Here is a 23,250-nt window from a genome sequence, read left to right as displayed (position 1 = left end):
GGGACCCACTGAGGTAGAGAAGAAGCCCTGTTACAAACCACACAAGTAATGTCCTCAGGAAGGAACTGCGGACAGTTCTCTTATGTGATCCCAGTCAAACAGGAGCCAAACATAATGCAAGGTTCCTTTTCACTAGCCCTCCCAGTGCTAAGCCCCATTACCTGGGCTTGGGGTGGGATAAGACTTGCCCTTTAATGATGAAAATAGTGCTTGAATAGTTAATGAACCTATGTAGCTCTGTATCTGGTCCAGTAGTGTATCAATAAAAGGTTAAAATGTTCTGCCGGATTCCTTCCCATGTGCTACAAGTTGAATAACTTCTATGTATGACTTCATACCTTTAGAGCAGAAAAACTGGAGCTCCTGGTGGCAGAGAAATAGCTTCATTTACCTGGAGAGACTGGTACCCAGGGACTGATAGCATAAATAACTGAGAAGCTCGCTTGAAATTCATGAAAAGGGCCAATTTAAAGATCAGAAGAGAGCATGTGGTGAGACTTAATGCCCCTCGTTTCAGCGTCCATCTGCAAAATGCTGACTCTGGAGAAGAACACATTATTATTTAACCTATTTTTATCTTGAATGAAGCATTAATTTATTAATGACCAACAGAGGCGGCTTCTTATTTTTAGTTTCCAGCTTGAAAACATACAACTCACTGGGCTTTTTCTCCTCTGCTCTCCACTCTGTGTGTCATCACACCAGTGCAAAGTGAGTGTAAAATGACACCAGATCAGAATGGAAGCAGGTTATACCCAAGTTGCACTCTGTCTGCAGTCCTGCAAATGGCTATACAAGGAACAGGGCAACAGAGAATCAGTCTCAGTGTGTTCTGAATAAGAATCACAAAGCCATTCACATTGTCAGTTTTTTCTCTCTAATGACTGATAAAAACATGGAGAGTGGAGTAATATAAATGATTAAATATAAAGATTAGATTTAAGCTAAAAAAACTATGTATAAATTGCACTGTGTTCCTCTTAAATCTGCCAGAATAAATTTAAGCCATTGTGTTAGAGAGCCAACATTTTGAGTAACCCACTGTTACTACTTAGTGCATTTCTGTTTCCATCGCAGCCCCAGAGTCCCTGCTTTGTAAAAGCAGATATTGGCAGATCTGCAATGAGCTCATGCACCTGTCTCTTGAATGTTCTGCTATTCTGTAAGTACCAGAATATGCTTCAAACAAGACATCTGCTCCATACATTTTGTTTGTTTTGTTTTGTTTGGCCCATACACTACAGTATTTCCCCTAAAGAGTATGTGCCTGTGCAGTGATAAAAAATTTGTAATATTGGTCTTAGAGTTTTGGCCAATTAATTATTTTTCCTTGGTGATTGCCTTTAATTTCAAAGCTTTGCCACTCCTGTATATTTGCAACCAAAAATAATCTCTATCCTAGTCCAGACTGCAAACCCCATACTCACATAGGTAAGCAGTTACTCCCATGAGAATTCCCCTTGGCTTCAGCAGAATTAATCATGTGAGTAATTGCTTGTCATCATGAGTAACAGGTTCAAAATCAGGGCACTTGGACAAAATGGACCAGATCTCAGCTACTTACACAGTGTGAGTCTGGACTAACTCCTTTAGGGTTTCAAGTATCAGAGGATAGCTGTGTTAGTCTGTATCCACAAAAATAACAAGGAGTCCGGTGGCATCTTAAGGACTAACAGATTTATTTGGGCATAAGCTTTCGTGGGTAAAAAACCTCACTTCTTCAGAAAGCTTATGCCCAAATAAATCTGTTAGTCTTTAAGGTGCCACCGGACTCCTTCTTCCTTTTGGGTTTGAATCACCAAGGTGCTGAGAATCTTGGCTCTGGTCCAGCAAAGTACTTAACCATATACTCAACTTTCAACACCTTAGTAGTCCCATTGACCAAAGTGGGGAGAGAATGCTCAGCACCTTGTAGGATTGAGCCCTTAAAGTCAGACTTACTTGCTAACTGTCTACATAAATATGCTGAGATTCTATCCCCTTGCAAAATGTGGGTCAGGGTGTAGCAGCTATTATAAATATATTATGTACTATATATATGCACATGTATTTGTATGTGCTTAATATTTTTTTAAATGGGAGGAAATCTTCAGCTGGTGTAAATAGTTTCAGTTCCATTGAAATGTACCCACTATCCTCTACATTTACTACTTATATCCCCTCCACCTATAATTCCTTATAAATACTTCTTTGCTCAGCTCTGCAGAGAAGGGGAACCTGTCTCAGTGGAACACACAAGATTTACTGAAGTAAGATTTTGTTCCTACAGACCGTATATGTCAACTCAATTTCATATTCCGTACCCATTAAAATCAAAGCTGAGGAAATTCCACACACGAAAAATTGTTAGACAAGTACAAGTAGGTAGTTTAAAATCAGTGGAGGTGATAGTGAATGATCGCTGATGGGGGGTGGGAACTGTCTGGCTACCATAAGTATATATTAGCACACTTCCTAACAGTTAGATTTTTGTAAAGTTAAAGAAGTGTTGTAATTAAAATCCAACATTGTTTTTAGGGGTTAGCAGAACTCCATTGCAACACATTTTCAACTAGAGTTAAGTTGAGTTAAAAAAGCAAAAAATATCAGGAATATTTTCAATTTTTTTTTCAGCTTTTGCAAAATTAGGGGGGAAATAACCAGTTCAATGTAGATTTGTGAAGAATTATACAACTCCAGCCTTCCCATAACCCAGGACAGTGCTTCATAGGTACAATCCAGCCCTTACCTTGCTTAATTCTCTGTTTACCCAGCTACTAAAAATGCTATATTTGTGATTTGCAGTATTTGACACCCACAAAAATGTTATTTGGAAAATGTCAGTTCTAAATAGTTGTTAGCTGTCAGCATTGCTAATCCACCAGTGACAGCTTGTTCTGATAATGTAATGTTTCACTGTAGTGTTTCGGTGGTTTGGGTATCCTGATGTCAATAGTCTACTGGGGTGAGAGAGGATTCTGGAAAGAAAATAATTCTCCCCAGTTCCTATTGTTGATTTCAGCTCCTTGTAAAGCAGTCATTATGTTTTGTCACAGGGATCTTCAGATACTCTTACTCAGGGTGTTGAGATGTATTGAATTAAAGTTTGTAAGGCACTTGGAGTTTCTCAGATAAGTACCAAATATGGTGATGGATAAAACTTTCAAAAGTGCCTAAGGGACTTAGAAACTTAGCTGCCATTGAAAGACAATGACTCCTAAGTGCTTTAGTGACTTTTAAAAATGGGACTTAGGGTTCTCAGTCACTTATACGCTTTTCAAATTTTTATCCTTTAATCTTCCCAAAGCTTAAGGGTGTTTGGATTTTGGCCTATTATAAGGCTATGGGCCAGCTTTTAAGTTAGATCCAGATGAAACTTAACTATAGATCAATAGATCTATGCATTTGATGTTGACTTGTCTATTGAACACAAAATATGGTTGATTTAACACTCCAAACACCAGTCTACCCATTCACAAACAGACCATATATGCAGATTTATAATGGAAGACGGAATAAAACAATAATAAAGTCTCTCTGTATTACTGTGACATACGAAAATAAATCATTTATATTTTATCACTGAGCACATTTAAGATTTCAATACAAAGAGCAGACAGTCCTACCATAATCAATATACACCACTTCTTATTTAACTATATTTTTCACAGTATATTAAGTGGTAGAAAAAGAAATACCATTGATGGATATGGTGTCTAAATAGTCACTTTAGAAGGCTAAAACATCTCACATGCAGGGAAGCTTTCCTCCTGCACACGCACATAGTGGCATGGGATCTGTGACTAAACCATTTACTCTGCAGTGTACTAGGCAAATATTTCTTAAAATATACCCTAATATGTATGATTTCATGAGTTATGTTTCAAATTCCTTATTGAAATTTAGGCTGGCACTAGTGTGCTGTGCAAAAGTGGTGGGGCAGATGCATCACATTTTTAGGTACACTGTTGACAGAGAAACATTAACTAGTCTGTTAAAAGAAAAAGCTGCTCCACAAGATACACTTCAAACAAAATGTGCACCGTACAAAGTCATCTTTCAAGTTAAAGATTTTCCTTTGTGATTACAGTGGACTTTGGTTTTTTCAAGGCATAGCATTTCATTAATGATTACTTCTTCCAGCTGGCTTATCTCTTTAGATGAAGGTCATAAGAATTAAAAACACAGTCATTCAAGACCTGGATAAGTATCCTGAAGCTATAAACGATATGATGCTATTTTTATTAGAAGTCACCATTCTAATCAGCTATCTCCAGCATATCGTCAGAAGGTTTCTGTGTTCTCCATGAGAGTCTTGATTATCATTTAGAACAGTCAATAAACCGTGGTCTCAATCTGCAGATCCTGTACAATAGTGTAAAATTAGCTCTAATTACATGGTGCTAGTCTATATTTCCAATTGTGTCTTTAGGCCTTGACAGTTGTATAATCTGAGTAGCTTTGACTGGAGCCCATTGAATTTTTTTTAAAGAAAGTTTTTAATGTGGAAAATATCAAATTGTCAAAAATGAACTTTTTGTGGAAATGTATCAGAAAGCCTAATAGTAATAGAACTATGTGACAGTCAATACCCTTATGTTCACTCCTTTTAGAGAATTATGGTAAATCTTGAACAAAGTATGACTTGTAGGGTATCATTTGAAAACTTGTGATTTGCTGATCATTGTTGTCTTGGTAAAATGTGTGTGGCAACATTGTATATAAAGCTATATTACTGGGACATGTTCCAACATATTCTGGAGGGAAGTCACAAACCAGTTCCCCAGAGACAAAAGGTTAGCCAATGCCTCAACCAGGCGTCAACTAGATCAAATGGACCATCACCTGATTAAGTGGCCACTCTTCGACAGGAGAGGGTGTGGGCAAAAAATCTATATTTCGACAAAGCAGCAATTTAAGGTTCTGGTCCACACAGACTTTCTGTCTCCTGAACATCATCTGGAGATGATTCTTGCACAAGAAAAAGGGCTATAAGAGGAGAAAACAAATCCCCCAAATCATCTATCCCTTTCTCTCTACCAACAGCATCAACACCTGAAGAAGAAAGGAAACAGCATTGGACAGAGGGGAGATCCTGACTGAAGGATTCAGCCAGTAAGCCTGTTGGAACTTATGGTGAGAGTGACCTTTGCTTTGAATTCACTTAGTTTGTTAAGTTAGATATTAGTTGTGTTTTACCTTTCATTTTCTTGTAACCAATTCTGACCTGTATGCATCATTACTTGTAATCACTTAAAATATCTCCTTCTATACTTAATAAATGTGTTTTATTTTATCTAAACCAGTGTGTTTGGTTTGAAGTGTTTGGGAAACTTTATTTCGGATAATAGGATTTCTCCATATCATTTTCTATTAATGAAATGACGGACTTTATATGAGCTTGTTTTGTCCAAGAGGATGCTGGGCATTTCTGGGGGAAGTCTGGGACTAGGAATTTGCTAGTGTTGCCCTGAAGTGTAATTCATGAGTGAATGGCTGCAGCACTCACACACCATAACTGGGAGTAATTTACACATTGGAATTACTCCACTTTCCTGCAGAACTTGTGGAGGTCACTCTGCGGAGCTAAACACCAAACTGAGGAAAGGGGCAAAATCTAACTGGGTGGGGTCGAGGAATCATTGCTTCTTTGTGAAACTCTGTTATTTTTTCTGTTTAGCACCCTCAGAGCAGCCATCACAGGGAGACTCTCTTGTAGAAAGCTTTAACAAAGCCATGTTGCCAGGGGAACACCAAGTGCCAGAGCCAATGCACAAGCAGAGAGCCACTGTGCAGATAGCGTTGGACTCCTGTGGAACTCTGGAGATGTGCATGGATACCCATGGCTCTGCCAGGTTTGGGGATGGTTCCAATGGCCTGGTTTTCAGGGGGCATGCATCACTACTGTAGACAAACTGTAGGATCTTCTGCAGAATTTTCCATGCAAGGAGATGATCCCTGTCAGTATCTGGCTGCCTGTATTATGAGATATTAGTTTAAAAGTTCTTTGAGGCTGGGAGCATCTTTTTGTTTTATATTTGTAGCACTTAGCTACAAATATAGTGTAGCACAATGGGTGTTAGTCCATAATGGGGACTCTAGGTGCTACTATAATAGAAATCATAAGTAGTAATAATGACCCCCAACATATACACCAATCCATACACATACAAATTGCTCGTTCACTCTCTGGTTCAGTCAGCTGTGGCCCAATTTCTACTTAGGAGTTACTAACATAGCTGTGAATAATTTTCCTCTGTATTCATCCAGCTCTAATGGTTACTGTGGCTATATATCAATTGTCCATTTGAGTGCTTCTTTTTCTTTTTAATCCTTTACAGATGATGTAAAATGACTGTAATAATTTATTCTCCTCTCTATTAAGTGTCTCTGTCTTACATTGCATTGCAATTTTCCTTTAATTCGCGAATCCATTTGCTTCATGGATCTTTGCATGTGGTTAAGCACATCTAGTACAGAATATTTTAAATTACAGTTTATTGTTTCAGAGTAGCAGCCGTGTTAGTCTGTATCCGCAAAAAGAACAGGAGTACTTGTGGCACCTTAGAGACTAACAAATTTATTCGAGCATAAGCTTTCGTGGGCTACATCCCACTTCTTCGGATGCATAGAATGGAACATATATTGAGGAGAGATATATACACACACATACAGAGAGCATGAACAGGTGGGAGTTGTCTTACCAACTCTGAGACGCCAATTAAGTAAGAGGAAAAAAAACAACTTTTGAAGTGATAATCAAGATAGCCCAGTACAGACAGGTTGATAAGAAGTCTCCTGTCTGTACTTGGCTATCTTGATTATCACTTCAAAAGTTTTTTTTCTCTTACTTAATTGGCGTCTCAGAGTTGGTAAGACAACTCCCACCTGTTTATGCTCTCTGTGTGTGTGTGTGTATATATCTCCTCAATATATGTTCCATTCTATGCATCCGAAGAAGTGGGCTGTAGCCCACGAAAGTTTATGCTCGAATAAATTTGTTAGTCTCTAAGGTGCCACAAGTACTCCTGTTCTTTTTACAGTTTATTGTGTAGTTTATAGGAATGGGGCAGTATCCCTACATGTAGTTGTGAGCCATCTAACGATCTTTATGGGTATGTCTACACTAGAGTTGGAAGGTATAAATTCCAGCTCAAGAAGAAATGCATGCTAGCTCTGACCAAGCTGGACTACTAAAAATAGAAGTGTAGCTGCAGTGGCATGAGCAGCAGGAGGAGCTAACTGTCCCAAGTACCATCCCCTATGAGACCCTAGGTACGTATTGCTGCTAATTGCAGCTCCTCTGCTATTTTCAGCACCGTATCTCAATGAAAGCTAGCGTGAGTATGTCTCCTTCAGCTGGAATTTACATCTTCCAGCTCTAGTATAGACATATCCCCTGTTTTCCATTTTTCAAACGCCACCAGAACCTAGTGTTGCACTTCTGAGAGGCCACCCCTCACCAGCCTGACCCTTCCCATCCCTTCTCTGGTGCCCCACCACCACTCTGACCCATGAATCCCTAAACCCATCCCCTCCAATGAGCCTCAGACCTCAAGAGAGCCCCCCTACCATCTCCTTCCAGGAACCTCTGTACACAATAGTCCCCACTCCTATTGGGGACTATTGTGTACAGAGTCCTGCTGGCAAGTCTAAAGTCCATGAGTCCTGCTTTCTGGTTTCCACTGCTGAGAGGAGCAGGATCTTCAGGTGCGTGGTTTTGTCACATTGAGGGCCTGGATCATAGTAGGACCCAGGTGTCATGCAGAAGTGCTCAGAGCTGTATGACTTGTGCATGGTTCTTACAAGTTCACTGTGTAGCCACAGATGCTGCCACACGTGTGTGCGGCATACAAGTGGGGTGGGGGAGGGGGGAAGCACACATTCACCAGCAACTGGCAATGCAGTAGAAAAACCAGCCTGGTGGCAACCCTATCAGAACCAGCTCAGAGCAGCAGTGTGCATGAAAGTATAGGTAGCTAAACCCTGGATGTTGTCTGTAGTCATTAAACGTGTTTTTTTGTACTCCACTGGGCCTACATGCATCCCCTTTGTATTGCATTTAGGGTTACCACCTGGCCAGTGTTTTTTATTGATTTGTCAGTTGCCAGAAATATAATTTAATCTGCTGGGTTTTTTTTTTTTACGGGGGTCTAAAGATTTGAATTATCACAATACACTGGGACATCTAATGTTAAAAGTTTCCGTGTCTAGCTACAGATGCTGCAGTGTTTCTACTTCCACGGTTTAAGTGACAACGGGTCAAAACTGTTGAAAATCCAGCAGCTATCTGTCCACGAACACATAAGTGCATCACTAGGCCGTGAGTAAACAGCTAATTTAGAGAAAAAAATTAAACCAGGTTTAAAATGTGTCTCTCTTTGGGGAAAATGGACTTCTCTGATAGCTCAACAGAGAACTGGAACAGCAGATAATTGCTAATAGTATAACTGATGTGGAAAAGATGCTGATTTTACTGACTATAATGGGGGCTAAAATGTATAACCATTGTGCAGCTGAACGATCCTGTTAAGCAAGAAAAAAATTGGTGAGAGTGGGGAAATTATAAAAAAAATCATCTATTCCTGAAGCCACTGATAATTGCAGCGCATTTCCACTTTTATAGCTGGAATCAAAAAGAAAATGAAACCAATTCTGAATATGTGACTGAATTAAATAAATTAATAAATAGAGCATTGGCAGTTTGGAGAGAATTTAAATGATGCTGCAAGTGACAAGTTGGTCTGTGTTATGCAAAATGAAGCAATCCTGAAATAAATATGGACTTAGACTGAATTGACCCTAAAATATGCACTAGAAATCACAGTATCAATGGAGGTAGCTATTAAGGATGCCAGGGAGCTGCAACAGTCTCTTGTGATCTGTGCAATAAATAAACAGGGGATCAAGCAGACAGCACGACATGGACAACAGTCAGAGACTGTGTGCTTTCACTGAGTGAACATCTCATAATGCAAATTGGGTGGGGAATAAGTGAAACCTTGGTTATGCCCCTTCTCTTCCTCTCTCCTCTCCTTCCCCCCCCCCAAAAAAAAAAAAAACAGTAGCCAGCATACTGAGATGGGAAAGGGGGAGAAATTTGCTGCTGGTTTATGCCAGAAGCAAATCTCTTTCCTGCCTGGAGCAAGGGTCCGGAGATACAAATCCTTTCCTGGCATGGCATAGCTACATGCCATCTCTGCTCTGCATCATGTTCTAGGGACACAATTTTACCCAAAATGTCAAAATTTTCAATGTTAAGAAATGATCAAATGCGCCAGTCGACAGTTAGGATAACCTCTACTCAGGGTCCCTAAATTGGTGTGAACTAGATGCAAGCATTCAAATGACTAGTGATGATCAAGTTTCTGAGCTGGGTGGGTGGCTTCATCAGAGACCATGCCACTCCTGAACAGCCAGTCTTGATCTAAGATATGATCTAAGATCTAAGGATGACATGGTCCTTTGATAGTCAACAAGACAGTCTATGCCACCACTTAAAATGTGGGGGTGGGAAGTGTTGCAGGGTGACTGGCACCTTTAAGAGGGGGAGGGGTCCAGCACACCTGGAACGGATCCTCTGCTTCCCATTTGGGCTTTGCAGAGAGCACCTGGGTCCCAGAGAGAAAGAAGAATGACCAGTGAGAGCTGCCTGAGAAGGAAAAGAGACTTAGAGGCAGACAGGAACAGCAGGGAAGAGCTGCTGGAGATGAAGAGGTACAGTGGAGAGGTAGCAGAAGTAACTGGGGGAGAGCTGGGAGAGAGCGAGAGAGCTAATGGTGGTGAGAGTTGGTTCAGAGAGTTGCTGGGAGGAACAGAAGGTGAAGATACCCTACCAAGCTGTAGGAGAGCTCACATAGAGACCCCTGGGCAAAGGGCAAGGGCCACCTTGATTAGAGAAGCTAAGTCTGAAAACAAAAGTGTTGCCGCTGGAGAGTGGATCCCAGGAGCAGGTGTTGGACTCACAGGCAGGGAGGCCTGAGGGAGTAGAACACCATGGATAGTCCTCCTATTGCAGCTTGTCTGAGTGACAGGCTGCAGGCAGCCGAGCCAGAAACAAGATAGTTGATTCTGGATGTTCCCTGAGCAGGGGTAGCACTCACAGGAAGGGAGGCTTGGGGAGTGCAACACTCTGAGGAACTGTCTTGCAGGATACCTGACTTGGGGGCTGCAGCAGCAGACTAGTGGGAGAGTAGCAACTTTGGTAACTCTCAGGTAGATGGCCTAGAGAGTGGGGCCCTGGAACAAGGACAGAAAAGCTGCAAACCGAGTGGACACTGACAGAGGTGGACAACCTGGAAATGGTATCCCTGGAGGGGGGCATGGAAAACTACTGGGATTCTCTTGTAGTTTGGGATTTGGAAAGAACTTTTTTTTTTTTTTTTTTTTTATCATGTGAGTTCTGTGAACTATTGTACATGTACAGGAATAAAACCATGCCCAACAGTGGGATTTTGAATGGACACTCAGAGAGATTGTGTTCCTTTTTATAGACAGGCATACCAGCATGCCATAGGAGAGTGCTCAATGTGGAGGCTGCCCTGCTACAGGAGGATTCAGATTTCAGGTTCCATTTTTGGCCCATCTATAATTATTTTTGAGGTATATTAGATAAGGTCATAATATACCCTACATTTACTCCATTCTCAGGCCCTGGCTTATAATTTGTAGGGCACAAAGTTTCCAGAAGGGGAACTCATTTCCTGAGTTGCCTATCTCTTTGGTCTTGCTGTCAAGGTATGGTGAGGAGGGATGCACAGTGTGTGGCTATGAGCTATTTCCTCTTTCTCTGGCCCCATGCCAGAGAGGCATGGAATTGCAGAGTATTTATGGACTGAGGGAAGACAAATGTCTTCTTGTTTTGCTTGTACTTAGGAGTGGCCTTCTAAGCAATAATGAGCATAATATGTAAAACAATACCAAGCATATCAAGGTGGGTTGTTTCATCACATTAACCAAACAAACCCTATCAGATAGCCAGTTTGGTCCCAATCCATTTCTAATTAAAGAATACAAATGAAGGAGTGCAAAAATGGCAACATCATGTCCTAGTTAATTTGTGAATGGGTTTGGTAAAAATAACAATGTCTTCCATGCTAAGTTCTCTCTCTGAGTAAAGAATGTGTGAGCATATATGTTGTTATGGCTAGGGACTGCACAACTGCTCTCACTGAAGGTAATTTGAGGATAAATAGACAGTGCACTTCAGTGATATAAAAAAATAATGCTTGCTCGACTGTTCCTCTGTGCTCTTAAAAGCATCACAAGCCTGACTAATTTGTGTTTGCCTTTAATTGTTAATAAGTAGTAAAAATACTGCATGGAACAGCCAAAGGGCATTCACAATGCAAAGTTTTCATAGAGAACGTTTTTTACTGCAAGCTTAGGCTCTTAAGAGGATACAGCAATTGTATTTAACAGGAGCATTATTAAAGAAGAAGTCGGTGTTGCCTTAACTATTAATGAATAGTTTGAATAAGGGTTCATATATATTTTAAATGCTAGGGACCACATTCTGCCTTCTCTTCCCTTTATGCCATCACACTGAAGTCAATGGGCTTGCATAGGTACCACTGAAATGTGGTTTCTGATTCTATATCTGAAACCCTAACTCTGCAAAGTTTGGGTGTTAAAATTAATGTTGCAGGTCATGCCTGCCCTAGACATACTCAACAGAAGCCCACTGGTTTCAATGGACTTTAGATCTGGCCCCATGTTACAAGGGGAGATAAAGCTGAGTCTCCTCATGTGTAACAGATCTGTTACAGAAGTCATGTCTTAACTAGAGTTACTTAGGCCTGGTCTACACTATGGGGTTAGCTCAAATTTAGCCATGTTAGGTCAATTTAAAATTGACTGCGTCCACACAACCAACCCCGTTCTGTCAACCTAAAGGGCTCTTAAAATCGACTTCTGTACTCCTCCCTGACAAGGGGAGTAGCGCTAAAATCGACCTTGCTGTGTCGAATTTGCAGTAGTGCAGACTCAAATTGACGGTATTGGCCTCCAGGAGCTGTCCCAGAATGCTCCATTGTGACCGCTCTAGACAGCACTTTGAACTCCGATGCACTAGCCAGGTACACAGGAAAAGCCCTGAGAACTTTTGAATTTCATTTCCTGTTTGGTCAGCGTGGCGAACTCAGCAGCACAGGTGACCATGCAGTCCCCTCAAAATCACAAACAAGCTCCAGCATGGACCAAAAGGGAGACACTGAATCTGATTGCTGTATGGGGAGAAGTATCTGTGCAGGCCGAACTCCGATCAAAAAGAAGAAACGCAAATATATTTGCCAAAATCTCACAGGGCATGTTGGACAGAGGTTACAACAAGGACACACAGCAGTGCCATGTGAAAGTTAAGGAGCTCAGGCAAGCCTACCAAAAGACAAAGGAGGCAAATGGTCGCTCCGGGTCAGACCCCCATACATACCGCTTCTATGATCAGCTGCATGGCATTCTAGGGAGGGGACCAGTAAAAGGACCCTGTTCATGCTGGGCTGTTTGCCCTTGGCTAAAAGGGATCATCCCAGAGAATAGCCAACCGGCAGGGGGAAGGAGTGAAGGGATCATCCCAGAGAATAGCCACGTGGTGGGGTGGGGTGTGTGCGCTGCACATCCACCCGAAAACCGCAGCCCCTCCTTTTAAATGTGAAACCCAACACATTGCTTGCTCTTGGAAAGGAGGGTGCTGCAGTTTGAAAACATTCCCACATGTTATGAAGGCGTAAGAAGCCAACCCCATGTACCAAAAGGCTTACCATGGCTACCTGGAAACCAAAGTCTGTTGCCCAGCCATGTGTGATGTGTCACCATAACGGCAGGCGCTCAATATAAAAGGCAAAATGCAACCTTGTACTTAAAGCACATGTGCTTTCTGCTGTGAATTGCTTGATTCACTGTGAAAGAGTCTCCCTTTTGTTCTCAGAAATGTATCATCTTAAATTTTACTCTCCCTTTTTATCTCCCCCCACGTGCAAATGTTTCTACGCTCCCCCTATCATCTCCATCCCTGAGGTTATCACAGATTAGAAGGCAAAAGAAACGCACTCCCGATGACATGTTTTCCGAGCTCATGCAGTCCTCCCGCACTGATAGGGCACAGCTTAATGCATGGGGGCATTCAGTGGCAGAGGCAAGGAAAGAATTAAGTGAGCGCGAAGAGCAGAGGCAGGACGCGATGCTGAGACTAATGGGGGAGCAAACGGACATGATGAAGCATCTGTTGGAGCTGCAGGAAAGCCAACCCAACAAGAGCACAGACCCCCGCTGCATCCACTGTATAACCGCATGCCCTCCTCCCCAAGTTCCATATCCGCCTCACCCAGACACTGAAGAACGCGGGGAGGGAGGCTCCAGGCACCCAGCCACTCCACTCCAGAGGATGGCCCAAGAAACAGAAGGCTGTCAGTCAAACAGTTTGATTTTTAGTGTGGCTACAATAAACAATGTGGCCTTGTCCTTCCCTCCTCCCCCACCCCATCTGGGCTACCTTGTCCATTATCTATTTTTTTATTTTTATTTTTTTTAAAGAAAGAATGCATGGTTTCAAAACAATAGTTACTTTATTTCGAAGGGGGCAGGGTGGTTGGCTTACAAGGAATTAAAATCAACAAAGGGGGCGGGTTTGCATCAAGAAGAAACACACACAACTGTCACACCAAAGCCTGGCCAGTCATGAAACTGGTTTTCAGAGCCTCTTTCATGTGCAGCGCGCCTTGCTGTGCTCTTCTAATCGCTCTGGTGTCTGGCTGCTCAAAATCGTACACCAGGCGATTTGCCTCAACCTCCCACCCTGCCATAAATATCTCCCCCTTACTCTCTCAGATATTATGGAGCATACAGCAAGCAGCAATAACAATGGGAATGTTGGTTGCGCTGAGGTTTGACCTACTCAGCAAACAGCGTCAGCGAGCTTTTAAATGTCCAAAGGCACATTCTACTGTACCACCATTCTGCACTTGCTCAGCCTATAGTTGAACTGCTCTTTACTACTGTCCAGGCTGCCTGTGTAAGGTTTAATTAGCCATGGGAGCAAGGGGTAGGCTGGGTCCCTAAGGATAATTATTGGCATTTCAACATCCCCAATGGTAATTTTCTGGTCTGGGAAGTAAATCCCTTCTTGCAGCTTGTCAAACAGCCCAGAGTTCCTAAATATGCGAGTGTCATGCACCTTTCCCAGCCATCCCATGTTGACGTCAGTGAAATGTCCCTTGTGATCCACCAGTGCTTGCAGCACCATTGAGAAGTACCCCTTGCGGTTTACATGCTGGTTGGCAAGGTGGTCCGGTGCCAAGATGGGGATATACGTTCTATCTATCGCCCCACCACTGTTAGGGAACCCTATTGCAGCAAAGCCATACAGTATGACCTGCACATTTCCCAGAGTCACTCCCTTGATAACAGAACATCAACGGTTGCATTGGCTACTTGGATCACAGCAGCCCCCACAGTAGACTTGCCCACTCCAAATTGATTCCCGACTGACCGGTAGCAGTCAGGTGTTGCAAGCTTCCACAGGGCTATCACCATTCGCTTCTCAACTGTCAGGGCAGCTCTCATATTGATATTCCTGCGCTTCAGAGTGGGGGAAAGCAACTCACAGAGTTCCAGGAAAGTAGCCTTACGCATGCGAAAGTTTCGCAGCCACTGTGAATCATCCCATACCTGCAACACTATGCGGTCCCACCAGTCTGTGCTTGTTTGCCTGGCCCAGAATCAGCATTCCACTATATCAACCAGCCCCACTGCCGCCATAATGTCCCAATTGCCACAGCCTGTGCTTTCAGGAATGTCGGTGTCCATGTCCTCATCAAAATCCACCTCGTGCTGGTGTCTCTTAGCCTGGTTCTGCATATATTCCAGGATAATGTGCAAGGTGGTTAAAATGCTCAGAACAGCAGCGGTGATGGTGAGCTGAGCGGACTCCATACTTGCCGTGGTATGGCGTCTGCATGGGTAACCCAGGAAAAAAGGCGCGAAATGATTGCCTGCTATTGCTTTCACGGAGGGAGGGGCGACTGACGACATGTACCCAAAACCACCCGCGACAATGTTTTTGCCCCATCAGGCATTGGGAGCTTAACCCAGAATTCTAATGGGCAGCGGAGACTGCGGGAACTGTGGGATAGCTACCCACAGTGTGCCACTCTGTAAGTCGGTGCTAGCTACTTAATGCGCTTAGTTGGGACATACGCAATCAACTGTATAAAATCGATTTCTAAAAATCGACTTCTATAAAATCAACCTAATTTCACAGTGTAGACATACCCTTAGATTATAAACTCTTCAGGGCAGACAGGGTTTGAGTATTTGTTCTGTGAAGCACTCTGTACATCTATGGAGCTATGTAAATAACACAAATGAGCATTGTAAGCCAGTGCACCAGCTCACCAGCCAGTGAATCAGATAAAGCCTGTGAGAATGGCAGAGTTTCAGTCTTGTTCACCAGGCATAATTATAAATAACAAAACCATTGAACACAATTCAAACACATAAGGCTTTACAAGAATCAGACAGCAGGACCTCTTAGCCAAGTGTTCCACTTCACTAACATGGAGAATTCTCTTCCAGTTCCTTTCCTCTGACTCTGGGTCTCCTGTAGGTCTCTCCCCCAAAGTGAGCTGCTTTCTGGCCTATCATCAGAAGACCAGGTGACCTGCAGACTGTCACCTGATCCTTGGCCTCAAGCCCATCCCTGGGAGGCAACCAATTAGTCACAAGTAAGCTCTGTTCACCTCCCTTAAAGGATCACCCCACCCTGTAACAATAGTACTTCTGCATGACACCATTGTAGCTGAGAGGCAGTTCCATCTTTATTGCCTTGGCCTAAATTTGCACAACTGGACATAGCACATATACAACAATTTCTGTCAATCATTAGGAGCCATCTGAGCCTTCTGACTCTTGCAGATAAGATTTATTAGCATATTTGTCTGGGAGGGCAATATATATAATGGTCACCATTAAAAAGTCAAGTCCTGATTCTTCTTTCACACGTCTCGTGGTTGGAGTAACTCCACTAACTTCACTGGGGTTACTGTTGATTCATATCAGTGTGTGTCAGAGGAGAATCAGGCCCTCAGAAGTTTTTCCCTAAATTTAAAGGGGAAAATACAACTGTGCAGTAGCCGTGGGTAAATATTGACAGGATTGTGAATTATCTGGGGCAGAGGCTGTCTGTGTGGTTTATACAGGGCATAGCACAGTAGATCTCTTATCTGCATGTGGAGTGAGTAGGCATGACCACCGTAGATATAATATATAATAATGAATCATTTGAAAGGTAATCGTATATCCTACTCTGACCCCATTAATCCATATTTATCTTTGGACTAGTATATTAGCAGCAAATAATTTTCCATGTACAAAGTATATTTTTTTTTAATTCCAACTGTTTTTTTTTTTAAAAAAAGGAGTCCTTTATTTCTATTTAGGTGTTACGAGAACTCTGAATAAGAGCATGACTTACAAGGGGTACCTCTCCTACTTGTACAGTACTAAGGAAAACAAAGATTCTGGTGATTTCCTTTAATGAAACCTGCCCATGCATCTGCTGTATTGCTTTGGACAAGCCCCTTCATGTCCAATTCAAAAAGCATGGTTGAAAAGCCCCTAGGATAGTTCAGCACTTTATGGCAGAGTGAACGACTCCGTTAAATTAACCCAAACCAGAGGTCTATACAAAAGAAATGTAGCTCGGGAAAAGACCCTCTTTTCTCCATCCTTTCTCCCCCTCCCCCTGAACCAAGTGCAGAAACGGGGGAAAGGATTTCGATAGAAAGAGTTCAAGCACTGCATGGAACCAAAAATAATCTGAGTTGAACTGAGCATTATGAATTTGGGAAAATGTATTTGGCTTAACGGGAAACAGGTTTTTCCTCCAGATGGTAATGAGTAGGAAAGTGCCCATGTCATACTACATTTATATGTCTCTTAAGAGGGTGCTCAGTACATCATGTCAAGCCATATGTATGATGTGATGCTATGGCAATTGCCATGGACCTATGGTGTCATAACAGAATGGCAGAATAAAGTCTGCAGAATTTGCTCTTAACTTTTTTTTCTATGAAATGCTAACTTACTCCTAATGCTGCCCTTTCTTTTTGATGAATTGCTCACATTTTTCTGTGCATTGCTATTGCCTGGAGCAGGACATGTTCCTTTTGATGTGATTCCACTTATATTTTGGATACCAGGGATGTCATTTAGAGTCTATTGAGGAAAATATTGATCCTGGTATATCATGAATGTGTGTGGAGAAAAATCTATTTCAAACAATAGGCTCTGGGTTGTTTGTTTTTTGCCAGAGTCTCTAGCAAAATATTGTACTTTGAATTTTAGTACAATATTTAAAAACATAAATGGGGCAGATAATGCCTGCCCAATAAACCTGTGCTAAAATATCCAATACAATCTAGGTCACAGGTAATGCTAGGATTAAGCTTGGCAATTAAATAAAGGAGAGGGGTGTGTGTGTGTGTGTGTGTATGTGTGTGTGTGTGTGTGTGTGTGTGTGTGAGTATATAGATCTTTGTATTTAGGAAATAGCAAGGGTTCAATAATTTGAAAGGTAATTATTGTAAGATAAGTGTGTTATACAAATACATTAGGGTCATTCAAGCTACATGTAATGACCATGTTGAAGAAAATGGACCACTACATGGAGGCAAGTCTCAGTGAGACAAATGTCCTTTTCTTTATGTGTCCATAAGCAATAGCTTCCTGTCTGAAAATCAAAATCTTCCTGCAGGACTTGTCTAATATTTGCAGTGACAGCTGGTTAATTGAACATATTAAACTCCATCAGTAAGACTAAATGCTAAAATAAAGGCTTTCAGCAACCACAAGATGGCAGCCTCTTCATGTTTAACTACAGCTCAGTACAGAGGTCCTGAGCCATCTCCCAATGAAGTTAATGAGATATTTGTCATGCATTGGACTATGTCTCATGTGAAGAAATACTCCTATACCAATACCTACTGATCAGATCAGAACGTTTAGATTAAGTTCTGATTCCTATAGGCTATTTATTTCATAGAGCAGCTAACTGGCTTTCTTACAGACTTATGACCATTATCTGCTAGAGCAGGGGTCGGCAACCTTTCAGAAGCGCTGTGCCGAGTCTTCATTTATTCACTCTAATTTAAGGTTTTGCGTGTCAGTAATACATTTTAACGTTTTTAGAAGGTCTTTTTCTCTAAGTCTATAATATATAACTAAACTATTGTTGTATGTAAAGTAAATAAGGTTTTTAAAATGTTTAAGAAGCTTCATTTAAAATTAAATTAAAATGCAGAGCCCCCCTGGACTGGTGGCCAGGACCCAGGCAGTGTGAGTGCCACTGAAAATCAGCTTGCGTGCCGCCTTCGGCACACGTGCCACAGGTTGCCTACCCCTGTGCTAGAGCATTTCTCTGGCAGGCAATGCAAAGACACATCATGTTTGTGTTTAAATCACAGTTAATTGAACATCATGCTACTTTGGTTCATCATTTAGTGGCAATAAAGTTTCTCATGCAGTGACAAATGTATACTCCAAATTAAGAAACACAGTAAAAGAACTAAAAAAGAGCCACCGTAGCTTAACAACCATGTAAAAGAAGCAGTGAAAGATAAAAAGACTTTCTTTAAAAAGTGGAAGTCAAATCCTAGTGAGGTAAATAGAAAGGAGCATAAACACTGCCAAATTAAGTGTAAAAATGTAATAAGAAAAGCTAAAGAGGAGTTGGAAGAACGGCTAGCCAAAAACTCAAAAGATAATAACAAAATGTTTTTTAAGTACATCAGAAGCAGGAAGCCTGCTAAACAACCAGTGGGGCCCCTCAATGATCGAGATACAAAAGGAGCGCTTAAAGACGATAAAGTCATTGCGGAGAAACTAAACGAATTCTTTGCTTCAGTCTTCACGGCTGAGGATGTTAGGGAGATTCCCAAACCTGAGCCGGCTTTTGTAGGTGACAAATCTGAGGAACTGTCACAGATTGAAGTGTCACTAGAGGAGGTTTTGGAATTAATTGATAAACTTAACAGTAACAAGTCACCGGGACCAGATGGCATTCACCCAAGAGTTCTGAAAGAACTCAAATGTAAAATTGCGGATCTATTAACTAGGGTTTGTAACCTGTCCTTTAAATCGGCTTCTGTACCCAACGACTGGAAAATAGCTAATGTAACGCCATTATTTAAAAAGGGCTTTAGAGGTGATCCCGGCAATTACAGACCGGTAAGTCTAATGTCGGTACCGGGCAAATTAGTCGAAACAATAGTAAAGAATAAAATTGTCAGACACATAGAAGAACATAAATTGTTGGGCAAAAGTCAACATGGTTTCTGTAAAGGGAAATCGTGTCTTACTAATCTATTAGAGTTCTTTGAAGGGGTCAACAAACATGTGGACAAGGGGGATCCAGTGGACATAGTGTACTTAGCTTTCCAGAAAGCCTTTGACAAGGTCCCTCACCAAAGGCTCTTAGGTAAATTAAGTTGTCTTGGGATAAAAGGGAAGGTCCTTTCATGAATTGAGGACTGGTTAAAAGACAGGGAACAAAGGGTAGGAATTAATGGTAAATTCTCAGAATGGAGAGGGGTAACTAGTGGTGTTCCCCAAGGGTCAGTCCTAGGACCAATCCTATTCAACTTATTCATAAATGATCTGGAGAAAGGGGTAAAAAGTGAGGTGACAAAGTTTACAGATGATACTAAACTGCTCAAGATAGTTAAGACCAAAGCAGACTGTGAAGAACGTCAAAAAGATCTCACAAAACTAAGTGATTGGGCAACAAAATGGCAAATGAAATGTAATATGAATAAATGTAAAGTAATGCACATTGGAAAAAATAACCCCAACTGTACATACAATATGATGGGAGCTAATTTAGCTACAACAAATCAGGCAAAAGATCTTGGAGTCATCGTGGATAGTTCTCTGAAGATGTCCATGCAGTGTGCAGAGGCGGTCAAAAAAGCAAACAGGATGTTAGGAATCATTAAAAAGGGGATAGAGAATAAGACAGAAAATATATTATTGCCCTTATATAAATCGATGGTACGCCCTCATCTTGAATACTGCATACAGATGTGGTCTCCTCATCTCAAAAAAGATATACTGGCACTAGAAAAGGTTCAGAGAAGGGCAACTAAAATGATTAGGGGTTTGGAACGGGTCCCATATGAGGAGAGATTAAACAGGCTAGGAATTTTCAGCTTGGAAAAGAGGAGACTAAGGCAGGATATGATAGAAGTATATAAAATCATGAGTGATGTGGAGAAAGTAGATAAGGAAAAGTTATTTACTTATTCCCATAATACAAGAACTAGGGGTCACCAAATGAAATTAATAGGCAGCAGGTTTAAAACAAATAAAAGGAAGTTCTTCTTCACACAGCGCACAGTCAACTTGTGGAACTCCTTACCTGAGGAGGTTGTGAAGGCTAGGACTATAACAGTGTTTAAAAGAGAACTGGATAAATTCATGGAGGTTAAGTCCATTAATGGCTATTAGCCAGGATGGGTAAGGAATGGTGTCCCTAGACTCTGTTTGTCAAAGGGTGGAGATGGATGGCAGGAGAGAGATCACTCGATCATTACCTGTTAGGTTCACTCCCTCTGGGGCACCGGGCATTGGTCACTTGTTGGTAGACAGGATACTGGGCTAGATGGGCCTTTGGTCTGACCCACTACAGCCGTTCTTATGTTCTTACATCTCAAATGGTACATTGCATATGATTGTGTCTGCTTCTTGCGATGTTAGACGGAATTGTCTTCCTGCAATCTTGTGCTCCCCTCCCCATTTTCTTCTGTTATATCAACATGTTGTCCCTCATTATATGTTTGAGTTGTAAGCTCTTTGGGGCACATACCGGTTGGTTGGTTTCATTTTGTTTTGTTCGTTAATTATGTGTGTACAGCACCCAGCACAAGTGGCTTTGGCATGTTTCTCAATGGGAACTGCTGGGGGCTGCTGAACGTTTGTGAAAATCTTAAGTGTTGAGCTCTTTTGAAAATTTTACCTTGATTGTGAGTGTTCAGCAGTTTTGAAAATCTTGCCTATGTAATTTAAGGGAAGAAGATTGCAACATCAGCGTGTGGGCTGTTAGTGGGACTCAAATAGCCCTTGAAATGGCTGAAAATCAAGTTAGATCAAAAGAATTAGATCAACTGGTCCTTTTCCCACAAAGGTTTATTTAGGAAAAATCTGTAAAGTCAAATATTTTAAACTACAGATCACTCTTACATGAAGGATTATGTTGGAAACGCCACTACTAACTCTACAATTCTAGTGGTATTGCATATTTAATTTTAAAAAATTAAGGTCATTTACATACTCAGCAAAATAGATAGAAGACAAATCGATACTTAGATATTTGGTTAGCATTTATTCAGTATTCATACAAAGAACATTCACTTGCGCAAAAACAAAAAATAACACATATGTCCAATTTTTAATATATCAGTGTTTGATAGACATGCCTGGTTTGTCCAATACGTGTAATCAGAGATATCACTCAGTTTAATCAAATAAATAGAAATGACATGTTCTGGATAGTGTAAAGATGCTAACTCTGTAATATGGTAAACATTGTTTAAGAGAGAGATCTGATGATTGTATTACTGTATAATGTGTCTCTAAACAAAAGCTCACTAGTGTGATTATTGTTTTGTCTCTGATATGTACATGGCCAGGATTTGTAAACTTGTTAATATGTCCTTAATAAATAAATCGTTAAAAAAGAAAGACAGTATTTTACTTTCTTGTTTAAAATATTGTCCAGAGTTTAAACCCTAAAATAAGTCAGGGGAAGAAATTTTCCATTACTGTGAATCAAACACCACCCAGGTCTATGCCTGCTCTATATCATATTGTGTTCTGAGAGACAGGCAGATAAAAACAAGCAGATAGGAGTGAAAATAAATCTTACCCTCCTTTATATGAGTGTGGGGATTAAGCAATTATCTGGTTTGTATTTTACATTCCTCTTGAATTTGTAACACTATAATGTCTGAAAGTTTCAGTATAGATCACATTTCTACAATGTCCCAGTAATATTCATTTTCCTGGGGAACGGAAAACAACTTGTGTGACTATATCTCAACTCACCCATTTCCGAATGCTTTTGACACATATCTCCACATACCATACATAGTGTACAGTAGCATTATCCTGAACTCTTTGATATTCAGTTTGTTTGCTGATTTCTCAGTCTACTTTTGTTTATTTTTCTACTTGTTTCCCAGTGTGTTTGTTTGAAGCCAGAAAATGTCCTTCATTAATCCAAACTTTTAGGACCAATGGTGTTCTGTGTAGTTTTACACTGTAACATCTGTGGAACACTGGTTCTTCAGTTAATTGTATTTTAAGCACAGAAGGGGAAAGAAAGAGTATTCTGTCAATTGTTTTTATTTTATTTTTCATCCAGTGTTTGTCCAATAGCTGGCACTTGTAATCAGAACTTCTGGGTTGTATTCCTCACTCCTGCTGACTGTCTGCATGACCCTGAGAAAGTAATTTAGTCCTGTTGTTCTTTTTTCACAGCAAACCATATAGAAAGAGCAGACATTTGACAAGAGATGCATAGGAAAAGGTATGAGAAAGAAGCTTATACCAATCAACCTGATCCGTGTGTAACCTGTAGACAGGTAACAAAAGGTGGGTGTGACTAAAAGGCCCATTATATATCCTGCAGTGCTGAAAATGGACAGGATGAATAGGTCAAACTTGGAAAACACAGAGGTGCTGTGGAACACAAGACAGTTCAAGAGCCCTGCTGTGGACACCCACACACTGCAAAATGGACCACACGGATGGTGAAAATCAGGCCATTTATTCAGGTGCTTAACTGTGCATTTTTGGCCTATGAAAATATTTTCAATCCCAGGCTAGCACAGTCAATTTACAATCCTCAGTACTTAGCCTTTGCTATTGCTTAGTAGCACAAGTTCATTTTGGAGACAAATTTCTTGTCAAATTTTCGTTTTCTAGAGCTGTGCAAATAATTCAGAAAACAAATTTTATAACATCAGTGGGAAGAGAAACCAATTTAAAACCTTTTTGGCATAATAAACAAATCTTAGCTGCATAAACTCTGTGTGTGTATTTTCCTAATCATTAGTACGTTTAACTCCATTAATGTTAATGGAATTTACATGTGCAAGCACTGAAAAATGAATCCCTGATACTCAGCCTGATACCACTTGAAATGGCTAAGATACTAAACCACCTCAGAGAAATGTGACAAGGAATAAAACAATCTGAGTGATGTCTATTGGGCCTCAG

General features: G+C 41.1%; 1 long non-coding RNA gene across 3 annotated transcripts in view; it reads left to right on the top strand.

Moving 5' to 3' along the window:
• The window catches only part of LOC128837142 (uncharacterized), a 36,247-nt gene extending 13,228 nt beyond the window's left edge, over nucleotides 1–23,019 (top strand). For 2 of the 3 annotated variants that reach the window (XR_008444899.1, XR_008444900.1), the window contains exons 3-6: nucleotides 5,026–5,115; nucleotides 8,194–8,302; nucleotides 22,510–22,558; nucleotides 22,661–23,019. This is a non-coding gene — a long non-coding RNA (uncharacterized LOC128837142). Of the gene's footprint in view, nucleotides 1–1,082; nucleotides 1,163–5,025; nucleotides 5,116–8,193; nucleotides 8,303–22,509; nucleotides 22,559–22,660 lie in introns of those variants that run through there. The other variant, XR_008444901.1, reaches the window with a different exon arrangement.
• The last annotated feature ends 231 nt before the right edge of the window (nucleotides 23,020–23,250 follow it).

This window comes from Malaclemys terrapin, chromosome 4 (assembly GCF_027887155.1).
Source record: "Malaclemys terrapin pileata isolate rMalTer1 chromosome 4, rMalTer1.hap1, whole genome shotgun sequence".
Taxonomy (NCBI): Eukaryota; Metazoa; Chordata; order Testudines; family Emydidae; genus Malaclemys; species Malaclemys terrapin.
Note: the sequence above shows the minus strand (reverse complement) of the source record. Positions and strands in the feature narration are given on the sequence as shown.